Source organism: Phascolarctos cinereus, unplaced genomic scaffold (assembly GCF_003287225.1).
Source record: "Phascolarctos cinereus isolate Bilbo 61053 unplaced genomic scaffold, phaCin_HiC Scaffold_4;HRSCAF=312, whole genome shotgun sequence".
NCBI classification, from domain to species: domain Eukaryota; kingdom Metazoa; phylum Chordata; class Mammalia; order Diprotodontia; family Phascolarctidae; genus Phascolarctos; species Phascolarctos cinereus.
In genome coordinates this window covers 90436815-90443428 of record NW_027555847.1, presented here as the reverse complement: position 1 = coordinate 90443428, position 6614 = coordinate 90436815, and positions in this window count along the sequence as shown.

Below are 6614 nucleotides of genomic sequence, written 5' to 3'. Positions count from 1 at the left end.
AATTTTTGTAGCCAGTTTAGTTGGTTGTAATACTTTTTGCTTGCGTGTTAAAAGCTGCTTATAGATTTATAAGTTTGCTTATCAAAAGTGCAACAGGTTTTTTCTTTCACTTCTACCAAATTTTGTGTTGCTGACACACTAAACATAATGCTAGTGCCTCCTATTGATTATCTCCAATTTATCCTATGTGTATCATTTTTGGACATCTGTAAAATGAGCTGGAGAAGGAAATGGCAAACCACTCCAGTATCTTTGCCAAGAAAACTCCAAATGGGGTCACGAAAAGTCAGGACTGGAAAAGACTGAATAACAACAGTAACATATCCTTTTTTGGACACAGTTGTTTTCATGTTGGTTTTCCCCATTAGGATGTGACCTTCTTGACAGCAGCGACTACTGTGTTGTCTTTTGCCTTTTTTTGTATCTCCAGTGCCTAGCAGGTAACAGATACTTACTCGGTGACTGACCATCAAGCTTATTCTCCAGATATATATTAACATCCAAGCTGACACATTTCTGTCCTGAGATAACCACCACCTCTCAGTTTCACTAATCTTAACATCATTTTTAGTTTAGTTACTCAAGTCCATCACAGGTTTGCAGGGTCACAGAGCAATTGTAAGTACAGAAAGGACTGTCCACAAACTAAGTTCGTGCACTCTGGACAATTAGTTCTCAGAAAAGATAGTTCACAAATTTGGGCAAATTAGCCCTGGAAAGAACATTTTTAAAAAATTAATTTTATTATGAACTTGGCAATCATCAACCAGCACAAATATTTTCGCGTTCCTAAAAAAGGACAGGACAGAAGGACCACAGATGAAACCATGAATCTACCAAAAACAGATTTTTTTCAAGCAGGTGAAATTTAACCGTTTGGTATCAACATTGTCCTTCTTGTATATGTCCCTTCTGAGCTTCCTTCTATTCTCTTCTGTGTATTTTTTTTTCAATATAGTGCTGCTGGTATTTTTCTTTCTTTTCTTCTCTATCTTTGCTCTGTGAGAAAAGCAGAATTGCAGTAGCTCAAAAGCAACATGAGATGCACAAATTTAGAGACATCTCCACTCCAGATGTTCATATGGACTATTTGTGCCGAACCTGTGGTAGAGCTTTCCAAGCTGGCATTAGTCCTATCAGCCACAGTCAAACACATTGTACCTTGACCCCAACATAGTGATGCCATTTTAGTCCTCTTCAAGCACAACAATCATACCTTTGCTTCACTATCACTATTCCCCTCAAAACATTTTTTCTCCCCAAGTAAATGCTCTCTCTTGTAACAAGTAAAACAAATCAATGTTGTATTGGTTGTTTCTAAAAATATATGTCTCAGTACAGTCCTTTACCTTTCAACCAATAGAAGGGAAATGTTTCATCATCAGTCTTCTGAAGTCATGTTTGCATTGGTCACACGTTCATTAAGTCTTTCAAATTTGTAGTCTGGTACAATATAGTCATTCTATCAATTGTTCTCCTGGTCCTGCTCACTTTACTATATCACTTCCAAGTCTTCCCAAGTTTCTCTGAATTCATCCATTTTTGTTATTTCATAATAATAAAATAATATTCCATTACATCACATCCTTTAATTTGTTTAACCAACCCTCAAATAACGAGTACCCTCTTTTTCCATTACTTGCTACACTTTAAAAAAAAAGGCTGTTATGGATATTTTTGTAAGTATGGAGAAAGGACCCCTTTCCCTCTGTCTTTGATCTCTTTGCGGGGCTATAAGACAAGTACTGGTATGACTAGGTCAAAGGTTATGCACAATTTAGTGCCTTTAAGGGTATAACTCCAAATTACTCTCTAGAATGGTTGGATCAGCTTTGATAAATTGTGAAGAATACTTGAAGATTGAGAGACTTCCCTAATACATAAAAGCACAATTGTTTGAGTTTTTTCCCACCTTATAAACAGGAGTGGTGCAGCCTCAAATAGAATCCCTCACATGAAGACCAGTGCTTGTATCAGCAGAAACCTTACAGGCCCACAGGCCCAGAATGCAACCAAAGGTGCCACGAGCTACATTCACACTCCAAATATGGATCTGAGATTTAGCTACCTGTAAAATTTATCTGTACAATAATTCATTCTTCTGTAAAGCTCACCAGAATATGCATGGACTTTACTTTTGGTTTTGTGTCCACATTTTATTGGTGTGGGGGTAATGATTACCACATATAAATACCACTTATAAATATTCATTTGGACAGCATTAGTTAAGTGCTTGAGAATAGGTACCAGAACTCCCTTACCTTTCTAGCCCTCAGAATTAGCTTCATGCAGTTGGAATACCTAGAATCCCTGGCTTTACTGAAGACTCAGCCCAAGCCCTCCCGAATGAAGACATTCCAGCTCCACCCTTCCACCCCCCAGCCATTAGTGCTTTCCTCTGGGCTTGTGCCTCTGCCCCAGGAATCACTCACAGCTCTGGTAAATGAGCTTTCTGCCTTTTTTTTTTTTTTAACAAGCCTCTTTCCTTGCCAACAACCAACCCATGCACCCTACTCCCAATTTCAAATTCCTCTTTAAGTGTCTTGTTCCTCCTGTGGAATGTAAGCTCCTTGAGGGCAGAGACTATTTTCCTTGCTTGTATTTGTATCCACAGTGCCTGACATGTAATAGCGTCTACTAAATGATTTATATCTCTTTGTATCTCTAAGATAGGAATTCTTAGCGGGGGGGGGGGGGGGGGGGGGTGTTCACACATAAATTTCAGAGGTGCTGTGAACTTGAATGGGAAAAAAAATAACATCTTTATTTTCTTTATTTAATTTCTAACTGAAATTAAGCATTTTCTTCAATTATGAATTTTTTAAAAAACACATTACTCTGCAAAGGAGTTTATAAGTTTCACCAAATTGCCAATGGGTCCATGACATAAAAAAGGTTAACCCCTGATCTAAAGTTACCCTGAATCTATCTATACATATTTAGATATAGATAGATAAATAGATCTGTATATCTGTGTGTGTGCCTCTCTCTCTCTCTCACATACACACACCTTGTAACTGTAGCTGGGACTTACAGAGGATGTAATTGTTTGATTAGAAAAGCACTAGCTATTTCTTCTTCTGGGTCTTGGGAGAAAGTGACTATACCTTCCCAGGAGAGAGGGAAAGGGGAAGAATGAAGCCCTTTAAACAATTTCTGAAAAGAATAATGAGGGAAGGAATTGCTCCAGGGCACTGCCTCCACTAACCCTCCACTGACTCCAATTTCAACTTCTTAAAACCTCTTCCCAAAAGACCTCTGCTGACTCAGTGTCAAAGAAAGATTCTTTTTAGTTCCAATTCATTTACTCTATTCTCTGCTTTGGGGGAACTTAAATAATACATATCAATAAAAAAAACTTTCTATGATTTCTCTTGATCCCACAGATGATAAACTTAATTAGAAAACTAATTTCCTTATGTGTAATGCATCATAGCTTCTCTCTCAGCCAGTTTCCTATATGGAAATGAAATATAGACTATTAATGTATTAAGTTAATCACAGTATTTGCTTAATATTGGCTTTAGAAGCTAACTAAACAGTAGTGCAAAATAGATTATAAAGAAACAGGTAAACTTTGGAATTGATACATGCTTTCCCTAGAGGGAAAGGGAAAAGGAGTGTCACTACCACACACACTACTATAATTCCAAGCAAAGATAGCAGTCCCAGGTGGCCCTGAATTGTTCAGCTTCGATCAGTCCTTTCCTGAACATCTCATCCCTTGTTGGAGGCAATAGCAACCACCATTCCAACAGTCGGCCATTATCTCTTCATCTCAGTCATACCTCTGAGAGACTTAACATTCTTCTCCTTCTGGTGGTCTCCAAAGTTAAAGTTACTTGGGCACAGAGGCAGGGACTGGCTTCGGCTTCCTTGCTTCCACACACTGTCACCTGTGATGGGTCATTCATTGTGGAAGCACAATGAGCTGGCCATGCTTGAACCCCTGGGGCTTCTCCTGAGATTTCAGTTTTTTCCCTTCCTTATGGTTACAGTGATCACCGGTTCTTGGATCAGAATATGGGGAAGGCTATGGGTCGTATACCCTTGCAGTGTTCCAAGAGGCCTTGAGATAAGAATTTCAGGAATGGGAAACAGTCTATGGTAGTTGGAATGTTATGTATAGGAGACACAGGTTGGTTGTAATGCAGAGAAGATGAATGAGAATAATGTGAAATCAGTCCTTAAAGACAAAACAGAGTTCGATTGTAACAGCATCTAAATGCCAGTAATAGGAGCAAAAGTTCCTTAGCAGACACATGACTAAAGTAGAGAGGAAAAACCCTGGGTACATACCAATGGGAATCATCTGCATAGAGATGACACTTTAACCTAGGATAAGATCGGACAATAAAAATAAACTGATAGAAAGGGAGAAGAGCAATTTGTTGTCATGCCAATTTCATCTATGGATTCTCTTGTGATGATATGGTTCATTTTTGTTTTAACTGCCTTTTTTGTTGCTTTATATGGAAATCAGGTTTATAGTCTTCTGCAATACATCTCAGTAAAGTTTTACAAATGTGTGTGCATGCTAAACAGTGTAAGTATTGCCCTTGACTGCAATCTCTTCTTGTCAAATCACTTTCAGTCAAGAAGAAAACTAGATTAGGCAGTTTCTGGGTTCTTCCGACTTCCTCGTTGTGATGATCATTTCATGTTGGTTAAACTTTTGGGGAATGTGTTGCTAAGATTTTTTTACTAGCCCAAATCAGCCTTCTCTCCTTCCTACTTTTTTCTTTTAATCATTTTTCAGCATCATTTGAATATTTCATTTTTAAGATTATATGAAATACCTTCTTATCTTTATGGTATCTTTTAATGTGATGTTGATTTTTTACCTTTACCATAAATTCTACTCAGACATCTGATTCTAATACAACTCCAATATCAGGAACTAGTCACATCCAACCTATTAAGCTATGATCAAATTTTTGTGATGTTTGGTGCTTGCCATGTCAAATGCCTTCTTTCTCTTCTTTTGGAAGAAAGCATTCATGATATATGTATAAGTTCTTGTTTTTCCAGTCTCATTCAACTCCTTGTAACCCCATTTGGGGTTTATTTGGCAAAGATACTGGAATGGTTTGCCATTTACTTCTTCAGCTCATTTTACATCTGAGGAACTGAGGTAAATAGGATTAAGTAACTTGTCCAGGGTCACATAGCTAGTAAATGTCTGTGGCAAGATTTGAACTCATAAACATGAGTCTTCCCGACTTCAGGCCAGACACTCTATCTATAGTACCATATAGCTACCCCACATGTATAAGTATGAACTTTCTAATTTAAAGCCTTTGGCTTCTTTTGTTTTCCAATCCTGAATTATATTTTCCAACATATTATTCACCATCTTGCCATATGTTTAGGGTTGTATTGAAGTAGGTAGGTGTCAAAATATATTTTGACTTGATTTGGATGATATAATCAGGTTTTAAATAGTATTTCTTTACTTGTTTGACCTCTACAACATATGTTGGTACATGAACTGCAATTTCTTCATAGTGGTCTTTCTTTTGGTCATCATAAACACTTCAAAACAATAATGACCAAGTGTCCCATGAAATATTTCTTACTGCCAGTAGCCCATGCTGAAACTAACTCCACAAGCTTCTTTGTATTGCCTCTCCAAAGAGAAACTGAGCCATTTCCCCCACTTAGCTGCAATTTGCCTTTGATTGTGGAAATACAAATATTAGTGATTCAGTTCATTCAATAATATCATTTGTCATAGGATAAAAACCTCACAATTAAGACTATGTGTGGTTAACATTTATAGATAGTCTAAGAACTGTTCAATTCCTAGCACTTCAACTCTGCTCCTAGGAAGCAAAATAGTGCAGCAGAAATTTGGAGCCCTAAGAACTACGTTTTAATCCTGACTCTGCCACTTTGTGACCCTAGACAAGTCATTTAACCCAAGTGAGCCTTCATTTCTGTATCACTTAAAATGTAAAATAATGGGGGAGGGGAAGGGAGAAAGGGAAGGAGAGAATTTGGAACTCAAAACTTTTTTTAAATGAATGTTAAAAATGCTTTGGGTTTGTTTTTTTTTTTTAACAATTGGGGGGAAATCAAATAGTAATTTTTTAAAACTGTAAGATAATGGCATTAGGCCAGATAACCTCTTAAATTCCCTTCCAGCCCAGGGTCTATAATCCCACAATCTTTTCCACCATTCATGCTGCCCTCAGCATTGCTGTGGTTTCAAAAGAGAGCCACACAGAATTAAGGATCATTTTGAATTCTTACTTCTTGCATTGTCATGGCCAAAGACTTTAATCACTTGGCAACCAGTATACTGGCAGTGAGCCTCTCTGTTCCTAGTTGATTGGTGCTCGGAGAATGGACTGTCTTTCACTAGGATCATACTCATAATGATTGGCCTTTCAACACAGTGCTCAATCAATATTCATTGATGGAATGAGTAATTGGATATGAGGAATTCGATATACTGTGGAGATTAATCCTCTTAGGGATCACAACCTTTGTAAATGTGAATTTCTGACATCCTAGCTTACTAAGAACTTTATGAGTTCAGGTAGCAAAGACCTGATCACCCAGAATAGGTACTGGATAGTAAGCTGAAAAGGGACCGTGAGGGATTTGGC